General features: G+C 34.6%; 1 protein-coding gene across 1 annotated transcript in view; it reads right to left on the bottom strand.

Annotated features, from left to right (window-relative positions):
- The window catches only part of CSNKA2IP (casein kinase 2 subunit alpha' interacting protein), a 381,659-nt gene that overhangs the window by 192,276 nt on the left and 166,243 nt on the right, over positions 1 to 23,140 (bottom strand). The gene's annotated exons all lie outside the window — the stretch shown is intronic.

Here is a 23,140-nt window from a genome sequence, read left to right as displayed (position 1 = left end):
TGAATATATATTTTTCTCTATACAGCCCAGTTGTGTCCAGTATTTTTTAAAGTCTATTTATTTATTTTGATAGAGAGAGAGAAAGAGACAGCATGAGTGGGGGAGGGGCAGAGAGAGAGGGAAAGAAAGAATTCCAATCAGGCTCACACTACCAGTGCTGAGGTCGATGCAGGGCTGGAACTTAGGAACCAAGAGGTCATGACCTGAGCTGAAGTCAGACACCTAACCAACTGAGACAGTCAGGTACCCCCAGTTGTGTCCAGTATTACTTTGGTTCCTGTTATTTGCAATATTCAGGTAGATTTTTTCAACTACCTCAAAATTATCATTTTTACACATTAAATCTACAAATAAATGATGTGAAGAGATTAATCAATCCATAGAGAAAAAAACCTTGAATTTTCTTGTACATGTCTTTAATACATGTAACAAATTATCATCTTTTGAAAAATATTATGCATTATAACATATGCAAAATATATTATGCAATATTTCTAAATATTTCTAAATATATTTTATGCAAAAATATTAGCCAATATTTCTAAATATTTCTAAAAGTTCAGTGGAAGCATTTGATTCTTCCCATTCCTGTTTGGTCAAATATTATAGCTTTTGAATAGAAAAACTTAAGAGAAAAAAAAAAGTGAATACATATTAAGCCAGTGCCTTTGCTAGATATGGAATCTGAAGTTTTGGGAATCTCCCCAGACTAAAACCTAGTAACAACTTATATTAAATTACCACAAAATAAATAATAGAAAAGCACAGCATATTATAGGATAAGAACAGTTATATTGAAAAGGATCAGATGAAAATATAATTATCTCCCAGTGAACACACACATACACAAAAGAAATATAAGTCCATATCACCTGCCAGATCATTTTTCCTTTTTATGAAACAGGAAATTTAAAACACACAATTTATTCTACCTGTGGAAGTAATGTAAATGAAGGTGGGTTTAGCCCTATGATAACTGCATTCCACTTTAGATGTACCCAGTGGAAAGTAGGCAACTATTGGGTTTATACTATCAAATAAAGTTGACATTCAATCAAAATCTTGTAAAATATCATGTGTCATAGGAAGAAAAACATAATGCAACAACTGTAACAGCTAAATAATGAATTATGAGAGTTGGAATGTTTTAGCTTTCCTGAAGTAGGAAGGAAATATATATGTAGTTTCAGTATTTGTGGCAAGGTATATGACTTAATCACTCTAAGAGTTAGTTTCTATATCTATAAGATGGATTTATTAATATCATCTACATCGTAGGACTATTGTAAAGAAACAAAATAAAACTTATAAAGAACTTGGCTTAGTTACTAGAACTTAATATACATTTGCAAATGTTAATTGCTATTGTTTGATAAATTAGTTTGCTCAGGAACAAAGCCTGTTCTTTCTGTCCCCACATCCAAGATCTTTTGTGGCTGCTATTGGTCAAAAGAAAAATATATTAAAGATATATCTGATTCTGTTTTCTTTAAAATAACCTAATAAAAAAGTAAGCCTGAGTCTAATGAGGGTATTTCCATTATCAGATCCATCTGGAATCGAAATAATCTGTCTTCTTCATTAATCCATACATTTTTTTTGTTATATTCACTCCCTATGCACTCTCCACTTATTGAAATATATAGAAGAGATTTAGAGTTAATAATCCAGTAGGACCCTGTCCTGTCTGAAGCAAATTTTAACAGGTATATTTGTCAGTTTAGTCCAAACAGCACTATTGAAAACCTACCGTCCACAAGCACTCTGTGAGGCATCACATGGCAACATTCCAAAGATCTGATAACACAGTGTGTTGGTGAGTGTGTGGGAAATAGGCCACCCTTATTCATTACTAAGGATAAATCTACATAAGCCCATGGAGGCCAATTTGACCAGATTCATGGAAAATTTCAATGAAAATACCCTTTGAAAGAAAAATCAGGATTTTTTAATGCTATAGATACTGCAGGATTGTGACATTATTTGTACTAGCAGACATGGAACATACTAAACATATATCAGTAAGGAAGAAGATATCTAAATTATATTACAACCATGTAATTGAATATAAGGCAGCTATAAAAAAAAGAAAGGTACATTGTAAGTAGTAATAGGAAAATCTCTCTAAGGAACAGACTCGTCACTAACTATTGTGAAAATAAATAAATAAAAACATATAAAAAGTCCACATTTGCATTTTCCAATAAATTCAAAAACTAAATTTTGAATAATACGCAAGATGTAAGAAGGAGGATATCAAATGAGAAGGGGAGTAGGAACTAGATTAATGAAAGATAGGCTTCTCACTGTAACTGGAATAGGGTCAATATTTTACCTTTTCAAAATAAATCTAAACAGCAACTGCTCAGGCTGCTTCTGGCTGCTGCTGGAGAATAAACTGTGAGAGAATAAAGCAGGAAGCACAGAGAGCAATTAGGATACTATTGCAATAGTCCAGATAACAGATGGTAGGGTTGATTCTGAATATATTGCAAAGAAAAAGCAGAAAGGGTTTGGTGATTACTGGATGTGAGTTTAAAAAGAGAGGAGGTTAAGTAAGACACAATGGATGAGGGGCGCCTGGGTGGCTCAGTTGGTTAAGCATCCGACTCTCGATTTCAGCTCAGGTCATGATCTCATTCCCATGAGTTTGAGCCCGCATTTGGCTCTGTGCTGACAGCCCAGAACCTGCTTGGGATTCTTTCTCACCCTTTCTCTCTATCCCTCCCCCACTTGCTCTCTCGCTCGCAAAATAAATAAATAAAACCTAAAAAAAATAGACATAATTGATGATATCACCAAAGACCACTGGAGAAACAAAATTGTAAGAAAAATTCCAAGACGTTTGTATTTTGTACAGGTGATGCTAAGAATTAAAAAAAAAAAAAAATGAAGATGACACCAGTGTGTAGAAAGAATTATTTCAGAGACTAAACATAGAACAATTGAAGATTATTTTATTCAATGATTTATAATTATTGTACCCTTAATTAGACTGGAAGAAGTTGCAATGGAAAGGAAATAATTAAATGAAAGGAAAATACATTTCAAGATATTATAGAATTAACTGTTTGCTTAACTATCCATTTATATATTTATTTATTGTAGTTTTTTGCTTACTTATTGTCACATACTTTGAGGAAAGTATTAAATGCTTCCACAGTTTGAATTTGTCTCAGGGATGTTGTTTGTTGGCTGATTTGGAGTTTTAATATAGTAGAATAATTTGTAATAATTTTGATTCCCTTTGGGTAGGGAAGCACCCTTGAGTCCCCGGGGCCTCCCTTTTTTCATTTTCTTAGCGTATGTTTGTACACAGATGTCCTCTCCATCTGTGAGCAATTTGCACTCTGCCTTTCCCTAAGGATTAGGAGATAGATAGATAGATATAGATATAGATAGATATAGATATAGATGATATAGATATAGATATAGATGATATAGATATATAGATATATATAGAGAGAGATTTTTTGAGAAACAGAGCAAGAGAGAGAGAGAGAGAGACAGCATGAGTGGAGGAGAGGGGCAGAGGGACAGAGACATTGAGAGGGAGAAAGAGAGGGAGAATCCCAAGCAGGCTCCATGCAGAGCCAGACATAGGGCTAGGTCCCACAACCCTGGGATCATGACCTGAGCTGAAAACAACAGTCTTACACTCAACCGTCTGAACCACCCAGGTGCCCCAAGGATTAGGACATCTTAGGAAGATAATACATACATACATACATACATACATATTCTGTAATTTTAAAAGATTAAGGAAAGTTAAAAGAGAAGAGTGGACATTTCTATGAGGTTTCATTCTGAGAATACATTCCATATGGCAGAATACAAATTTGGCTTTGAGCTTGCCAGTTACCAGTGTAGGAAAGAAATACATGATTCACAGTGCCCAGAGGATAAAACATTGCTATGGAAAAACTAATTAAGAAAAATAACCCAAGATATAAGGAAAGCAGCAGGAAAAAACCCCAGGTTTTCTGAAAATAAGATATTTAGGTATTTCTCCAATGAGTCTTTATAAATATCATCAATAACATCTCTTCCATGAATGCAGTAAAACATCTGGGTGAGCATAGTTCTTAAGATATCTTTTAATATAGAGATGCTAAAATTCAATTTTCCAAATGAAATTATGTAAAGGCTCAGAATAATAGGTCATAATAAGCAGGTTTTGGTGTTTTAAATAAAACTGTGGACTAAGTCTTCAGATATTCATCAATAGAAATTATTTATTAAAATTGCACTTCTATAAATTTTTAGAATGCAAAATCTTTGAAAGTGTCTGAAAATATTTATCTTCAGATTAAGGGCAGATTTAAGTTGATAGATTCCATGATAGATGAAAATTAAGTGCTGGAGATAAGAGAGAAACCTGTTCATAAAAGTACCAAAGTCCATGTCACCTCTGCAGGAAATGACTGGGGAAAATAATTAGAGTTTGCTTCAATTTACTGAAAAATCTAATGGGTAATTAAGGTTCCCAAACTCCAACTAATATAGCTGCATTACTCAAAATGTTGGCATGATATGATGCATTCCTATTAATTTTAAGGTATAAGTAATTTGTTAAAATATAAAGTGCAAAAGCTTGTGAATACTTGATGAAAAGAGTGAATTTTTACATAATTTATGGATAAATTTAAGCTAACACTTCAGTAGAGTTTCCTAGCTCAAGTTTTCAAATGGCATATTTCCAATTCCCCATTCTACCCACAAATCCTATTGTTTCACTTGAAGCCAAGTCACTTGTCTTTTATTATAGTGGTTTCATTATTTTTTCTTTTAAAACAAGGAACTCTTGAGGTGCCTGGGTGGCTCAGCCAGTTAAGGGTTCAACTCTTTTTATAAAAATGTTTTTTGTTTGATGTTTATTTATTTTTGAGAGAGAGAGAGACAGAGACAGAGAGACAGAGCGTGAGTGGGAAGTGGGGGAAGGGCAGAGAGAGGGGGAAACACAGAATTCAAAGCAGGCTCCAGGCTCTGGGTTTAGCACAGAGCCTGACACAGGGCCTGAACTCGTAAGCCATGAGATCACGACTGGAGTCGAAGTGAGACACTTAACCAACTGATCCACCCAGGTGCCCCAAGCCTCTGGCTCTTGATTTCAACTCAGGGTATGATCTTATGGTTTCGTTTGTGAGTTCAAGCCCCATGTCAGGTTCTGCACAGTGCAGAGCTTCCTTGGGATTCTTTCTTTCTCCCTCTCTCTCTGCCCATCTCCTGTTCACATGCACACATGCATGCTCTCTCTCTCAAAATAAATAAACATTAAAAAATAGGGAACTCTGATCAATACTTAGGTTTCTATTAAAAGAGGGAAAACAAGATGGCAGTAGAAATTCAATAAGAATGAACTCAGCATACTTTTTTTTAGTTTCAGTTTCATGTATATGTACTGAAGGATCTTCACTCATTTGTATTGCCTACTTGGTTCCCACCGGCATTTGAAACTGTCTACACCCCTTCCAGACAAGGGATAGAAGCAGCCAGAAAGAATGCCATGTGGCTAGACATTAAAGGATAAGGGTGAGAGGTATCGAGAAGGCAAAAGGAAATGTAATCTCTGGCTTTTGAACCATAGTATTTGTTTACCAAAATATGCAACACAAATTAACTGTGACTGAAGATTACACAGGACTTCCAAAAAGGACTTCAGAAAGAAGGTACCCTGGATACTCCTTATAGAGCCTAAAGCTTTTGGTACATCCAGAATCAAAATGACCTCCAGGTGCTGAAGATTGGAGTAGCCAGTTAGCAGCTTGTATTAGTCACGGTCCTCTGGAGAAACAGAACAAATGGGATGCATACTTATATACAGAAAAATATGTGTTTTAAGGCATTGACTCATAGGGTTATGGAGGCTGGCAAGTCCAAAATCTGCAGGGTGAGCCAACAAGCTGGAAACCTAGGATGAGCTGATGTTGCAATTGAAATCTGAAGCCTGGCTGCCGGGAGAATTTCCTTTTGCTTAGGGCAGGTCAATCTGTTCTAGTTAGGCCTTCAATTGACTGGATGACACCTACCCACATTATGAAGCACAATCTGCTTTAAATGTCCAAAGTCCACTGATTTAAATGTTAATTTCATTCAAAAACATCTTCACAAAAAAATCCAGAATAATGTTTGACCACATATCTGGGCACCATAGTCCAGCCAAGTTGGCATATAAATTTAGGCATCACATCTTAGTGAATTCTCTATCAGCCAATAGTTATACTCTAATAAAAATTCCCACATTTTCTTTATGTAGAATTCAGTTAATTTTTTTCTTTTATTCTGTGTTTTTTTTTTCTTCAGGAAATGTGAACAAAAACATTCAACATAGAAAATTGTCAACCATCCAGAAATAGTTAATTTGGACCTCCTCTGAAAACTTGAAGAAATACAGACATTTGTTAATTTATTTAGCTGTTTCTGATTTGCAACGTTAAGAGCTTAGTGAACTTCAAAATAACAGTAACTTATGAATTTATTATTGCCAGTAATATTTACCTTTGTGAGAATGTCCAAGAGAATTAGTTATAAATTGTATCTGCATATCTAATTATAACAATAGTTATAGTATGTTTTCCTGGTCCCGCTACTAACGTGAAAGATTTTCCAGTGGTTTGAAACCAGCATCTATACAAACCAACTCAATTTTAATGTGTGTTTTTGTTTTGGAGATGTTAGCATTTCCATCAGTAGCAATTGTGTTTTAAAGCTTAATCATGCTTACAAATATCTACCTTATACAGTGTGGCAATCATTAGTTGTGATAACTTCAGACTGTCACTTGAGCAAAACGGTTACTCTTTTATGTAGATCCAATTTTATTTGGATCTAGTGGACGACTTGCCTCCAATTTTCAGAAGTTTGGGATGTGCTGGCAAGAGTGAGTTTGCCTAGTTACTTTGGAATATAGTACGAAATGCTTCAAAACCACAATATTATTTAGAATGGCAATATTACTAAAAAGAATGCTATCATTCTTTTCATTTTTAGAGATGACTGAGATTTCTTAAAGAATATCATGTGTTAGATCTTATGGCAGATTCAGTTAATATTGTATATAGAAAAAACACATTTTAAAAGATATTCAGTGAAGAAAGGATATTAAGTGAGTAAATTTTACAACAGACTAGTATAAAGGGGATCTCCAAAAGTCCTTTAAAGGGTTATTTAATATGCCCACCAGGATGTATAATTAGTAGTAGTAGTTTCTACAAAGAGAAAGAGAGAGAGAGAGAAAGGGAAATTGCTATTTTTGTATGGATGTATTCACATAAAAGGATTTTAAGACAGTAAATCACTTAACTATTTTCTAATATATTTTTCCATATGTTTGCCTCCTTTTAAGGTTGTCCTGCTATGAGCAATTTAATAGGATATTATGGATTTATGAGCATCACATAAAAATCTTTGGGAGCATGCTAATACAAGGGTTGAGTCTCCTGTGTATAGCCTTTCTCACAAAGAGCTGCTGTCTTTAATATAATAATAAACTTTTCCCTCTAGTTTTTTATTTTAAAAATTAGACTTCTAATTAAATTAAAACAGTCCCTCTTTTATCTATTTAGCCCCCCATGTTAGAATACTTATGGAAATATTTTTATTAGCCAAGTTATCAATTCAGATTTTCATAATTATATAAATATTATGTGGTCTGAGCAAATACAGGAAGAAGTTAGAAGTATGTACTTATCCAATTTAGTTGGCTCTATTATATCCAAAAGGAATAAAAATGATACTTCACTAGAGAAATGTTATTTCTCTTGCTGGTGTGTGATTGATGTTTCACCCTATTATTCTTTTCAATCAATCAGTCATTCATAATTCAAACAATCACCATCCAAAGGCTGAATATCCAAAAATAAGACAAGAGGTTGGCTAGGTAAAAATGTCCTAAATATTTTCAAAGCTGAAGACAAAATAACTGCTGCCTGTGAAAGTAATATTAAAACTCAACATACTGCAAAACAGGAATACTAACCAAATACTAACCAAGTGAACTTCAAATAAAAGTCATTTTCATATTTCATTGCTCAACCCAGTGGGTATTTTAAACTGATTTTCAAAGTGCATATGTATTTGCCTATTTGTCTCTTAGTATTAGACTTCTTTTCAGGTAAATTTTTCTTTGACTTAATTATTTAGCGCATAATTAAATTTTTGCATGTAACTATTTAAAGCAGTGATTTGATTAACATATTTGGATAGCTTTAGTACCTGTCATCTTTTGTATCAATGAGCAGCCCAGTTTGTTCAGATTAATTAGTATGTAATTTTTCTCATAAAAACTGTATATAATAATTTTGTTTTTTAAGTTTACCAAGAATTTACTAGAAGCTTGCATTACAGAGACTCCAAATTTCTTTTAAAAAGTGACACTCCTGATGTCAAAATGCTCATTGCTTATAATACCTACCTGAGCTCTGTCTAATTAAAGATTCCCCATGTGAATCATTCATGTTGTTGGTCTGATGAAGCCAGTGAGAACCAAATAATGACATGGAGATTAACAGTCTAGTGTATTTTGTCAGATGCACATTTTTAATTGAATGTTCAAGGTCATATGAATTACCAATTTGACTAATTTCTTTTATACAAGTATGGGGAAAATTAAATATGCACCAAATGTATATGGATGAAGTAACAATGCTCATTATAAAGCATGTTAAAATTCTTAAGTCATGACTTTTCCCATGAAAATGTACTTCCAAACATATGGAGAAGCCATTAGAAAATAGGAGTCAATATCTCAAACATTTTAAAGTATGTTTCATATGAAGTATCTTTATATGAAGCATAACATATATTTTAAGTAAAGTAAAAATGTATTTATAGTGAAAAACATAATTTCACTTGATTCAAATTACATTTGATGTTTTCAAAAACCAAAAAATATGTTAATTAAAGAAAATAATAAAAGGTATGTGTGTGGGGGGACGGTGCATGATAAGCAAGTAAACAAGTAAAAAGATACATGGAGCAATATATGTTTCAGAAATATAATAAAAATACTCTAAAAATTGAAATTGAGATAAAGATGAATATTTCTGTATATTGACACAACTAAAACATTAACATTTAAAGACTGAAATGCTAAATAATACTTCATCATACCACCTCCTGACAAACAAAATAATAATAACACAATTTTATCAGAAAGTTTTACCAAACTTTAAATCAACAAATAATTCTTACTTTTATAATATTTTCACAGACAATAGCATTCATTGATGACAGGCTATTACAGACTTGGTACTGAAGTTTGATAAAGAAATTAAATAAATGAAAAATAATTTCATTTATAAACAAGGTTGCAAAATTTAAATATAGTCAACCAAATATTTTAATGTATTAAACTATAATTAATCATGTCAAATAGAATTTATGTCAGAAATGAAAGAATGGTTTAAGAATATCGAAATAAATTAAAAATATTTATCTTATTTTGGGAAAAAAAAGAAAGTTTGTATATAGAAATTAAATACGGAGACAACGTTAGCTTTTTTGACTGTCTACACCTATGGATGATAAAATATTATAAAACATCAAAATGATACAGAACTCTCTTAGCCTGTAAATTCAATTTCATAAAAATGTACAGCAAATATACACTTAATATAATTCTTAATTTTAAAAGCATTTCTTTAAGATTGGGACTATAACAAAAATATCTACCATATGTATGAGTATTTAACTTAGAACTAAAGGGCTGGCCAAGGTAATAACACATTAAGAAACAGATAACAAAAATACTGGAAGAGAGAAGCAAAATCTTCATTATCATCTGATATACAATATTTTACAAGAATACACAAAGAAATGGTCAATTAGAAATAGTCAATTAGAAAATATAATAGACAAGAAGATATCATTGGGTACAATTTATAATCACCACAGAAAATAAAATATACATAGGATCGACATAACCACACAAGCATGAAACTTATGTAGAACACTTTAAAATATTTTTATAAGGCACAAAAAAGATTTGCATAAATGACATATAACATTATTAGTTGATTGAAAACTGGAAGATTATAGATATATAATAAGGAAATCAATTAATAAATTTTATTTATTCTAATAAAAAGTTCCACACTATTTTTGGGTATTTGGATGGCATAGTTATAAAATATATACGAAAATCCTTAATAGCTAAGATAACTTTTGAAATATTAAGAAAATGTTGATTTGTGTGTCACTTTATCAATTTGAAAAGAAAATCAGCTTAATAGCAATAGATATAGGCAGAAAAACAGATAAACAGAGTCTTCAAACAGGCAATAGAACCTATGATAATAGGATATGTGTGGATGGGATATGAAAGAAATAGTATCAAAAATCAGAATGAAATTTACTAAATGGGAGAAGATATTTGCAAATGACATATCCAAAATATATAAAGACCTTATACAACTCAACACCCCAAAATGAATAATCCAATTAAAAAATAGGCAGAAAACATGAACAGATATTTCTCTAAAGAAGACATTCAGATAGACAACAGACACATGAAAAGAAGCTCACCATCAGTCATCATCAGAGAAATGCATATCAAAACCAAAATAAGATTTCACCTCACACCTGTCAGAATGGCTAAAATCCAAAACACAACAAGTATTGGCTAGGATGTGGAGAAAAAGGTAAACTTGTGCACTGTTGGTGGGAATGCAACTGGTAAAGCCACTGTACAAAACAGTTTTTCTGATTTGTAAGTTCCTTAAAAACTTAAAAATTGAACTACCTTATGATCCAGTAATTACACTACTGGGTATTTACCCTCAAAATACAGAAACACTGATTCAAAAGGATACATGCAGCCCTATGTTTATTGCAGCATTTTTTTACAAAATACTGTAATTTACATTATTTATAATAAAATTATTATATTTACAAAAAACATTATTAACAATAAAAATTATTATTTACAAAATACTGTAAAATACATTATTTACAATAGCTAAAGTGTCCATCAATAGATGAAAGGATAAAGAAGATACGGTGTGTGTGTGTGTGTGTGTGTGTGTGTGTGTGTGTGTAATGGAATATTATTCATCCATAAAGAAGAATGAAATCTTGCCATTTGCAACAACATGGATAGAGCTAGAGAATAAAATGCTAAGCGAAGTAAGTTAATCAAAGAAAACAAACACCAAATGAGTTCACTCATATGTAGAATTTAAGAAAGAAAACAAATGAACAAAGGAGAAAAAAAGAGAGGCAGACCAAGAAACAGACTCTTAACTATAGAGAACAAATCGATGGTTACCAGAGGGGAGGTGAGTGTCTAAATTGGTTAAATAGGTGATAGAGATTAAAGAGTACACTTATTATAATGAGCACTGAGTAATGTATAGAATTTTTGAATCACTATATTGTATACCTGAAATTAATGTAATGGTATGTTAACTATACTAGAATTAAAATATAAACTTAAAAAAAATCAGAATAGAAACAATAAATCATCTAATATAAAGTTGTAGAAAACTGGCTTGTTTTATGGGGGAAAAATAAAAGTATACCTAACATACAAAAAAAACTCTAGGTGGCTTAAACATCTACTTACAAAAGGCTATTTTTAAAAATTATTTGAGAAAATATGTGAACAAGTATTTATGGCATTTGTATAAAAACATTGTTCTTTAAAAAGAAGAAAAAATGAAATGGTAGGAAGAGACAGAGGGAGGGAGAGAAAAGAAGGGACAGAAGAAGAAGAAGAAGAAGAGGAAGATGGAGAAGGAGAAGGAGATGAAGGAGAAGAAAAGAAGGAGAGGGAGGAGGAGGAAAGAGGGGGAGAGAAGGAAGTAGTAAACAGAAGAGGAGGAGAAAAGATGGGAAGGAAGGAAGGAAGGAAGGAAGGAAGGAAGGAAGGAAGGAAGGATGAGCTAAGCCCAAAGTTAGTAGAAGGAAAAAAATAACAAAGATCAGAGTAGAAATATATGAAATAGAAAATAGAAAAATAGTAGAAAGGAACAACAAAACTAAGAGCTGACTTTTTTGAGATTAACAAAATTGACAAAGCTTTAACTAGACTAAGAAAAAAAAACTCAAGTAAAATCAGAAATGAACTAGAAGATATTACAACTGATACCACAGAAAAACAAAGAATCATATGAGAATACTATGAACAATTATATACCAAAAAATGTGGTAACCTAGAAGAAATAAAGAAATTCCTAGAAACATATAACCTACAAAACTGAATCATGGAGAACTAGAAAATCTGAACAGACAAATAACTAGTAAGGAGAATGAATTAGTAATGAAAAATCTCTCAACAAGGAAAAGTCCAGGCCCAGATGGCTTCACTGGTGAAGTCACCCAAACATTTAAAGAATTAATACCAATCCTTCTCAAATGCTTCCAAAACAAACTGAGGAGGAAGGAACACTTCCAATCTAATTTTATGAGGCCTGCATTATTCTGATACCAAAGCCAGACACAGAAACTATAAGAAAAGAAAATCACAGGCCAATATCCTTGATGAACAGAGATGCAAAAATATTTAACAAAATAGCAAATTAAATTCAAATGCACATTAGAACAAATCATATGCCATTATTAAGTAGGATTTATCACTGGAATACAAGGATAGTTGAACCTATGCAAATCAATAAACAGGATTCATTCACCACATTAACAAAATGAAGGATAAAATCATTATCATATCAATAGATGCAGAAAAATCATTTGACAAAATTGACAATCTTTTCATGATAAAAACTCAACAAACTGGGTATAAAGGGAACATAACTCTGCTTAAAAAGGCCATATGTGACCAACCCACAGCTGACAGCATATTCAATGATTAAAGGCTGAAAGCTTTTCCTCTAAGATCAAAAACAAAAAAAGGATGTCCACTCACCATTTTTATCCAACATAGCACTGGAAGTCCTAAGCAGAAAACAGTTAATCAAGAAAAATAAAATAAAAGGCATTCCAACTGAAAAGGAAGAAGTAGAATCATTTCTGTTTGCTAATGACATGATCTTGTATATAGAAAATCCTAAGGACTCCACCAAAAACTATCAGACCTAATAAACAAATTAAAGAAAGTTTCCAGTTACAAAACCAATATACAAATATGGGTTGCATTTCTATACCCTAACAATGAATTACTGGAAAGAGAAATTAAGAAAAAAACAATCCCATTTACAATAGCATCAAAAAGAATAAAATACCAAGGAATAAATTTAACCATGGAGATAAAATACATGTATACTGAAAACTATAGACATTGATTAAGGAAATTGAAGAAAACACAAATGAATGAAAATATATTCTGTTCACACATTGAGAAGAATTACTGTTGTTAAAATGTTTATACTACCCAAAATAATCTACAGATTCACTGTAAAATAAACACTACAGCCCACTAATTCTGCTCCCACATTATACTTTAACATTTTTTTGTCTGCCTTGTTGAGTAGACAGAGAAAGAATGAGCTTTGCTGCATTATTTGAGTAGTGAAGAGCTGGGATTAGAACAGAGAAGTGTTTATATAAATGTGGGACTTACATATATAAAAACTTGTAAGACAATAAAATAAGAATATATAAGAATAACTATTCATCAGTCTGGAGGAATTTGAAAAAACTAATAATGAAGGAAAAAGATACAGAATATTTAGAATTTATGTAAATTTTATTAGGGAGAGAGAAAAATGAGTCCAAAAGTAAAACAAAATAAGAACATAAAAGGAGTAATGTATAGTTAACAGTGTTTCATAAGCTAACCTTTTTCTCATTAATCCTTCTAGAAATACATTGCTCAATATATCATCAGATGATATTTCATATAATGTTTTGTGACCTTTTTTTTTAGACATCTTATGGATAGCTTCCTCTAACTGAACATAGAGTACCATAGCATTTTTGGTGGGAAGGTATATTGTAATCAATTATATAGATGAATCAAAACTTATTTAATAAATCACCATAATGGTATAAATTTAAATTATTTCAAATTTGTTCCTATTTAAAATAATTGTACTATGACTATTTTATATTTTTGCAAAAATGGTTATAATTTCCCTACTTACATAATTTTAACTGTAGAATCAATGCCTAAACACTGAATTACTGAGTTGAGGATTATGTGAATTTTAATTTTGGAAGACATTACCAAATTCTTCCTTTGGTTTTACATTAAACTCAGAAAGACCTTTCCATTTCAAATTTTTAAACAAAACACTCTATTTTTAACACATTTATGGTTTCTTTTTTATATTTAAATCGCTGAACCATCTGGAATTTATCCTAGCATAAAAAGAAAAGTAGGGATATAGTTTTACTCGGTTAACCAGTGGCTCCAATCCTAGGTACTAAAAAAAAAAAAAAAATCAACATTTTCCCACATTTACTATTAGCCATATCTTTCTTTTTTTAAGTTTATTTATTCATTTTGAGAGGGAGAGGGAGGGAGTCACGAGTGGGGGAGGGGCAGAGAAACAGGGGGAGGGAGAAAATCCCAAGCAGCAGGCTCTGCACTGAGCCCCATGCAGGGCTCAATCCCATGAATATGAGATCATGACCTAAGCCAAAATCAAGAGTCGGACGCTCAACTGACTGAGCCACCCAGGTGCACCCCACATCTTTCTCTGGATTTAAGTCTCTCATTGAACATCCTTTCTTTTCCCCTGACAACACAAAATTTACTACAGCTTTAAACTGTGTTTTTAAATGTGATTGTTCTACTTCCCTCTCAAATATTAATTTGAGTAGTTTACCTTGATATTTTCTTATAGTGGTTTTTCTAGATGAATATAATGTAATTTTATCACATTTGAAAAAAAATGTGTTATATTTTTCTGTGGATTACGTTCCACTAATCCATTACTATATGAAAAATTGAAACTCTAAAAATACTGAGTATTTTTATATAAGAACAATACATATCCTAAATATAATAAGTCTTCTTTTACATCCAGGAACAGCTATAAAATTTCTTCATATAAATGTTTTAAGTTTCTCATCAAGTTTATTATTATATCTTTTATCTATAAACTACTTCAGTATATGACATTGTTCTAAAATATTACTGATTTTTTTTCATGGCAAAGCATAACCTCTTTGACATCAGCTGTAGCAACTTCTTCCTAGATTTGTCTCCTGAGGGAAGAGAAACAAAAGCAAAAATACACTACTGGGACTTCATCAAAATTAAAAGCTTCTGCACAGCAAAGGAAACTATCATCAAAACTAACAGGCAACCAATGGAATGGGAGAAGATATTTGCAAATGACATATCCAAAAAGGGGTTAGTATCCAAAATATATAAAGGACTTATAACACTCAACACCCAAAACACAAATAATCCAGTTAAGAAATGAGCAGAAGACATGAATAGGCATTTTTCCAAAAAAGACATACAATGGCTAGTAGACACATGAAAAGATGCTCAACATCACTCATCATCAGGGAAATACAAATCAAAAGTCCAACGAGATATCACCTCACACCAGTCAGAATGGCTAAAATCAACATGGCAGGAAACAGCAGGTGTTGTTGAGGATGCAGAAAAAGAAGAACTCTCTTACACTATTGATGGGAATGCAAACTGGTGAAGCCACTCTGGAAAACAGTATGGAGGTTCCTCAAAAAGTTAAAAATCCAATTACTGGATCATACCCTATGATCCAGTAATTGCACTACTAGGTATTTACCCAAAATATACAAAAATATTAATCTGAAGGGATACATGCACCCCAATGTTTATAGAAGCATTATCAATAATAGCCAAATTATGAAAAGAGCCCAAATGCCCATTGATTGATGAATGGATAAAGAAGTGGTATATAGAAGATGGCGGCTTAGGAGGAAGTTGGGCTCACTGCATCCTGCTGATCGCTTAGATTCCACCCACATCTGCCTAAATAACCCAGAAAACTGCCAGAAGACTAGCAGAATGGACTCTCCAGAGCCAAGTGTAGACAAGAGGTCCACTGAAGAAGGTAGAAAGGGCAAAGAGGCGGTGCGCACTACATGGACTGGAGGGAGGGAGCCGGGGAGGTGGCGGGGCAGCCCGTCCAGCAAGGCAGAACCCCCAAATCTGGCTTGCAAAAGTGGAGGGGCCAGACTGTATGAGTTCTGACAGCCAGCAGGACTTACATCTGGAATATTAAAAGTCAACAGCTTTGCTCTCAGAGAACGGGATGGGCGAGAGGACACAGGGAGGGAGAGTTGTTGAGCCCCGGGAGACAGAGCGCAGCTTGGCAGGGGAATAAAGGCACTGGCAAGGGCCATCTCCCTCTCCCATCCCCCAGCTGAAATTCCAAAGAGAACCAGTTCCCCTCACCCAACGTGCTTGCACCACACAAACACCCAACACTGTGCTTCTGTGGATCCATCCCTCTGATGTGTCTGCCTCCCTCCCAGTGCTGCAGGGCCCCTCATACAGGGGACCACTGATGGCAAAGCAAGCTGAGCCTGCACCTCCCCCCTCCCCCCCCACCCCCCAACCCCTCATGCACCTTGTAGATCCACCCTGGCTAATAGGACAGATCCCAATGAAGCAGCACCACAAGCCTAGCAGTGTGCAAATAGCTCAGACAGGGGCAACACCACTCCACAGTGTGTCCTGCCCCAGGGAGAAGGGAAGATAAGGTACACAACAGTCTGACGGTGGCCCCAGCGGTGGCCGGGGCAGACATCTGGTCTGACTGCAGCCCCACCCACCAACACAAGTTACTCCTGACAGTACAGGAGAAGTGTCCTGCAGTTTGGAGCCACCCCAGGGAATACCCAAAATGACAAGATGGAAGAATTCTCTTCAAAAGAAACTCCAGGAAGTAGCAACAGCTAACGAATTGATCTAAAACGATTTAAGTAATATAACAGAACAAGAATTTAGAATAATAGTCATAACATTAATCGCTGGGCTTGAAAAAAGTATAGAGGACAGCAGAGAATCTATTGCTACAGAGATCAAGGGACTAAGAAATAGTCATGAGGAACTAAAAATGCTATAAATGAGGTGCAAAATAAAATGGAGGCAACCACAGCACGGATTGAAGATGCAGAGGAGAGAATAGGTGAGTTAGAAGATAAAATTTTGGAAAAAGAAGAAGCTGAGAAAAAGAGAGATAAAAAAATTCAGGAGTATGAAGGGAGAATTAGAGAACTAAGTGATGCAACCAAACGGAACAGTATCCATATAAGAGGAATTCCAGGAGAGGAAGACAGAGAGAAAGGGGCTAAAGGTGTCTTGAACAAATCATAGCTGAGAACTTCCCCGATCTGGGGAAGGAAACAGGCATTGAAATCCAAGAGGCACAGAGAACTCCCTTCATGCGTAACTTGAATTGATCTTCTGCATGACATATCCTAGTGAAACTGGCAAAATACAAGATAAAGAGAAAATTCTGAAAGCAGCAAGGGATAAACAGGTTCTAACCTACAAAGGGAGACCCATTAGACTAGTGGCAGGCCTATCTACTGAAACTTGGCAGGCCAGAAAGGGATGGCAGGAAATCTTCAATGTGATGAACGGGGAAAATATGCAGCTGAGAATCCTTTATCCAGAAAGTCTGTCATTCAGAATAGAAGGAGAAATAAAGGTCTTCCCAAACAAACAAAAACTGAAGGAATTCATCACCACTAAACCAGCCCTACAAGAGATTGTAAAGGGGGTTCTGTGAGTGAAATGTTGCAAGGACCACAAAGTACCAGAGACATCACTACAAGCATGAAACCTACAGACATCACAATGACTCTAAACCCATATCTTTCAATAATAACACTAAATGTAAATGGACTAAGTGCTCCAACCAAAAGACATAGGGTATCAGAATGGATAAAAAAACAAGACCCATCCATTTGCTGTCTACAAGAGATTCATTTAAGACCTGAGGACACCTTCAGATTGAAAGTGAGGGGATGGAGAACTGTCTATCATGCTACTGGAAGTCAAAAGAAAGCTGGAGTAGCCATATTTATATCAAACAAACTAGACTTTAAATTAAAGGTTGTAACAACAGATGAAGAAGGGCATTATATAATAATGAAAGGGACTATCCATCAGGAAGAGCTAACAATTATAAATGTCTATGCGCCAAATACGGGAGCCCCCAAATATATGAAACAATTAATCACAAAAATAAGCAACCTTATTGATAAGAATGTGGTAATTGCAGGGGACTTTAATACCCCACTTACAATGGATAGATCATCTAGACACAGGATCAATAAAGAAACAAAGGCCCCGAATGATACATTGGATCAGATGGACTTGACAGATATATTTAGAACTCTGCATCCCAAAGCAACAGAATATAATTTCTTCTCGAGTGCACATGGAACATTCTCCAACATAGATCACATACTGGGTCACAAAACAGCCCTTCATAAGTATAAAAGAATTGAGATCATACCATGCACACTTTCAGACCACAATGCTATGAAACTTGAAATCAACCACAGGAAAAGGTCTGGAAAACCTCCAAAAGCACGGAGGTTAAAGAACACCCGACTAAAGAATGAATGGGTCAATCAGGCAATTAGAGAAGAAATTTGAAAATATACGGAAACAAATGAAAATGAAAGTACAACAATCCAAACGCTTTGGGATGCAGCGAAGGCAGTCCTAAGAGGAAAATACATTGCAATCCAGGCCTATCTCAAGAAACAAGAAAGATCCCAAATACAAAATCTAACAGCACACCTAAAGAAAATAGAAGCAGAACAGCAAAGACATCCCAAACCCATCAGAAGAGAAACAATAAAGATCAGAGCAGAAATAAACAATATAGAACCTAAAAAAAACTGTAGAGCAGATAAATAAAACCAAGAGTTGTTTTTTTGAAAAAAATAAACAAAATTGATAAACCTCTAGCCAGGCTTCTCAAAAAGAAAAGGGAGATGACCCAAACAGATAAAATCATGATTGAAAATGGAATTATTACAACCAATCCCTCATAAATACAAACAATTATCATGAAATACTATAAAAAACTATACGCCAATAAACTGGACAACCTGGGAGGAATGGACAAATTCCTAAGCACCCATACACTTCCAAAACTCAAACAGGAAGAAATAGAAAACTTGAACAGACCCATAACCCGAGAGAAATTGAATCAGTTATCAAAAATCTCCCAACAAATAAGAGTCCAGGACCAGATGGCTTCCCTGGGGAATTCTACCAGACATTTAAAGCAGAGATAATACCTATCCTTCTCAAGCTGTTCCAAAAAATAGAAAGGGAAGTAAAACTTCCAGACTCATTCTATGAAGCCAGCATTACTTTGATTCCTAAACCAGACAGAGACCCAGCATAAAAAGAGAACTACAGGTCAATATCCCTGATGAATATGGATGCAAAAATTCTCAACAAGATACTAGCAAATCGAATTCAACAGCATATAAAAAGAATTATTCACCATGATCAAGTGGGATTCATTCCTCAGATGTAGGGCTGGTTTAATATTGACAAATCAATGTGATACATCACATTAATAATAGAAAAGATAAGAACCATATGATCCTGTCAATTGATGCAGAAAAAGCATTTGACAAAATTCAGCATCCTTTCTTTAAAAAAGTCCTCAAGAAGGTCGGGATAGAAGGAACATACTTAAACATCATAAAAGCCATTTATGAAAAGCCCATAGCTAATATCATCCTGAATGGGGAAACTGAAAGCTTTCCCCCTGAGATTAGGAACACAACAGGGATGTCCACTCTCACTGCTGTTGTTTAACATAGTGTTGGAAGTTCTAGCATCAGCAATCAGACAACAAAAGGAAATCAAAGGCATCAAAATTGGCAAAGATGAAGTCAAGCTTTCACGTTTTGCTGATGACATGATATTATACATGGAAAACCCGATAGACTCCACCAAAAGTCTACTAGAACTTACACATGAATTCAGCAATGTCACAGGATACAAAATTCAATGTACAGAAATCAGTTGCATTCTTATACACTAATAATGAATCAACAGAAGGACAAATAAAGAAACTTATTCCATTCACAATTGCACCAAGAATCATAAAATACCTAGGAATAAACCTAACCAAAGATGTAAAAGATCTGTATGGTGAAAACTATAGAAAGCATATGAAGGAAATTGAAGAAGACACAAAGCAATGGAAAAACATTCCATGCTCATGGATTGGAAGAATAAATATTGTTAAAATGTCAATACTACCCAATGCTATCTACACATTCAAAATTGCACCAGCATTCTTCTCGAAGCTAGAACAAGCAATGCCAGAATTTGTATGGAACCACAAAAGACTCTGAATAGCCAAAGCAAAATTGAAGAAGACCAAAGTGGCAGGCATCACAATCCCAGACTTTAGCCTCTACTACAAAGCTGTCATCATCAAGACAGCATGGTATTGGCACAAAAACAGACACATAGACCAATGGAATAGAGTAGAGACTCCAGAATTGGACCCACAAAAGTATGGTCAACTAGTCTTAGACAAAGCAGGAAAGAATATCCAATGGAAAAAAAGGCAGTCTCTTTAACAAATGGTGCTGGGAGAACTGGACAGCAACATGCAGAAGGTTGAAACTAGACCACTTTCTCACACCATTTACAAAAATAAACTCAAAATGGATAAAGGACCTGAATGTGAGACAGGAAACCATCAAAACCCTAGAGGAGAAAGCAGGAAAAGACCTCTCTGACCTCAGCTGCAGCAATTTCTTACTTGACACATCTCCAAAGCCAAGGGAATTAAAAGCAAAAATGAACTATTGGGACCTCATGAAGATAAAAAACTTCTGCACTGAAAAGGAAACAATCAACAAAACTAAAAGGCAACTGACGGAATGGGAAAAGATATTTGCAAATGACATATTGGACAAAGGGCTAATATCCAAAATCTATAAAGAACTCACCAAACTCCACACCCAAAAAACAAATAATCCAGTGAGGAAATGGGCAGAAAACATGAATAGACACTTCTCTAAAGAAGACATCCGGATGGCCAACAGGCACATGAAAAGATGTTCAATGTCGCTCCTTATCAGGGAAATACAAATCAAAACCATACTCAGATACCACCTCATGCCTGTCAGAGTGGCCAAAATGAACAAATCAGGAGACTATAGATGCTGGCGAGGATGTGGAGAAACGGGAACCCTCTTGCACTGTTGGTGGGAATGCAAATTGGTGCAGCCACTCTGGAAAACAGTGTGGAGGTTCCTCAGAAAATTAAAAATAGACCTACCCTATGACCCAGGAGCAGCACTGCTAGGAATTTACCCAAGGGATACAGGAGTACTGATGCATAGGGGCACTTGTACCCCAATGTTTATAGCAGCACTCTCAACAATAGCCAAATTATGGAAAAAGCCTAAATGTCCATCAACTGATGAATGGATAAAGAAATTGTGGTTTATATACACAATGGAATACCAGGTGGCAATGAGAAAGAATGAAACATGGCCTTTTGTAGTAACATGGATGGAACTGGAGAGTGTGATGCTAAGTGAAATAAGTCATACAGAGAAAGACAGATACCATATGGTTTCACTCTTATGTGGATCCTGAGAAACTTAACAGAAGACCGTGGGGGAGGGGAAAGAAAAAAAAATGGTTAGAGAGGGAGCCAAAACATAAAAGACTCTTAAAAACAGAACAATCTGAGGGTTGATGGGGGGGGTGGGAGGGAGGGGAGGGTGGGTGATGGGTATTGAGGAGGGCACCTGTTGGGATGAGCACTGCGTGTTATATGGAAACCAATTTGACAATAAATTTCTTTTTTTTTTAATTTTTTTTAACGTTTATTTATTTTTTTGAGATAGAGAGAGACAGAGCATGAACGGGGGAGGGTCAGAGAGAGGGAGACACAGAATCTGAAACAGGCTCTAGGCTCTGAGCTGTCAGCACAGAGCCCGACGTGGGGCTTGAACTCACGGACTGCGAGATCATGACCTGAGCCGAAGTCGGCGGCTTAACCAACTGAGCCACCCAGGTGCCCCTACAATGAATTTCTTAAAAAATAAATAAATAAATAAATAAATAAATAAATAAATAAATAAATAAAATATAAAACCTAAAAAAAAAAAAAAAAAAAGAAGTGTGGTGTGGTACACACACACAATGGAATATTACTTAGCCATAAAAAATGAAATCTTGCCATTTGCAATGATGTAGATCTAGAGAGTATTATGCTAAGTAAAATAAGTCAGTCAAAGAAAGAGAAATACCATATGATTTCACTCATATGTGGAATTTAAGAAACAAAGCAAATGAACATGGGGGGGGGAAGGAAGGCAAATCAAGAAACAGACTCTTAACCAAAGAGAACAATCTGAGGGTTACTGGAGGGGAGATGGGAGGGGGAGATGGGTTCAGTGGGTGATGGATATTAAGGAGGGCACTTGCTGTGATAGTACCAGGTGTTGTGTGTAACTGATGAATCACTAAATCTACACCTGAAACTAATATCACACTGTATTTTAAGTATCTCCAATTTAAATAAAAACTCGGAGAAAAAAAATGAAATAAAGCTAACACAAAGCTAACAAGTTTTGTATATTAATTTTGAGAACAAGTAGCTTAGCAAATACTTATCATTTCTCTTGAATTTTCCAATCGCAAATTATACCATATTTAATAAGAATGATAATTGTGCATGCCCCTTCCCATTCTAATATGTATTCTTTCTGTTGACAATTTTTATTGGCAAGAATTTTTAAAACAATATTAAGTAATAATGCTGACATGACAGTATTCCAGTTATTTGTTGCTATGTAACAGACCACCCCACACTTTAGTGACTTAAAAAAAAAAAAACACCATTTATTTTCTCTTACAGTTCTTCAGGTTTTCTGAACTTCCCTGGGAAGTTCTTCTGCTGGTCTTATTTGATGTTTCTCAGGCAGTAGCCCTCAGACACCAGCTGAAGTAAGAGTCATCTGTAAACCTGATTGGGACACTGTAACAGTGTGGCTTGTCTTGTTTTCATGTATTCTCAGATCTTCCAACATATTCTCTTCTGCACTATAATTATGCTTCTTAAATGCAAGTTCAGAACTCCCCAAAAGTGCAGAAGTGGAAGAAATAAAGATCTGCTTAAGTCTTAAACCTGCAACTAGCTCAGAATTACTTGCCACCTGCTATTGCTTAAGCAGTCACAGAGACAACCCAGATTCAAGGGATAATGAAAATACTTCACTTCTCAAT

Source organism: Acinonyx jubatus, chromosome C2 (genome assembly GCF_027475565.1).
Source record: "Acinonyx jubatus isolate Ajub_Pintada_27869175 chromosome C2, VMU_Ajub_asm_v1.0, whole genome shotgun sequence".
Taxonomy (NCBI): Eukaryota; Metazoa; Chordata; class Mammalia; order Carnivora; family Felidae; genus Acinonyx; species Acinonyx jubatus.
This window is presented reverse-complemented; position numbering and strand designations above follow the sequence as displayed.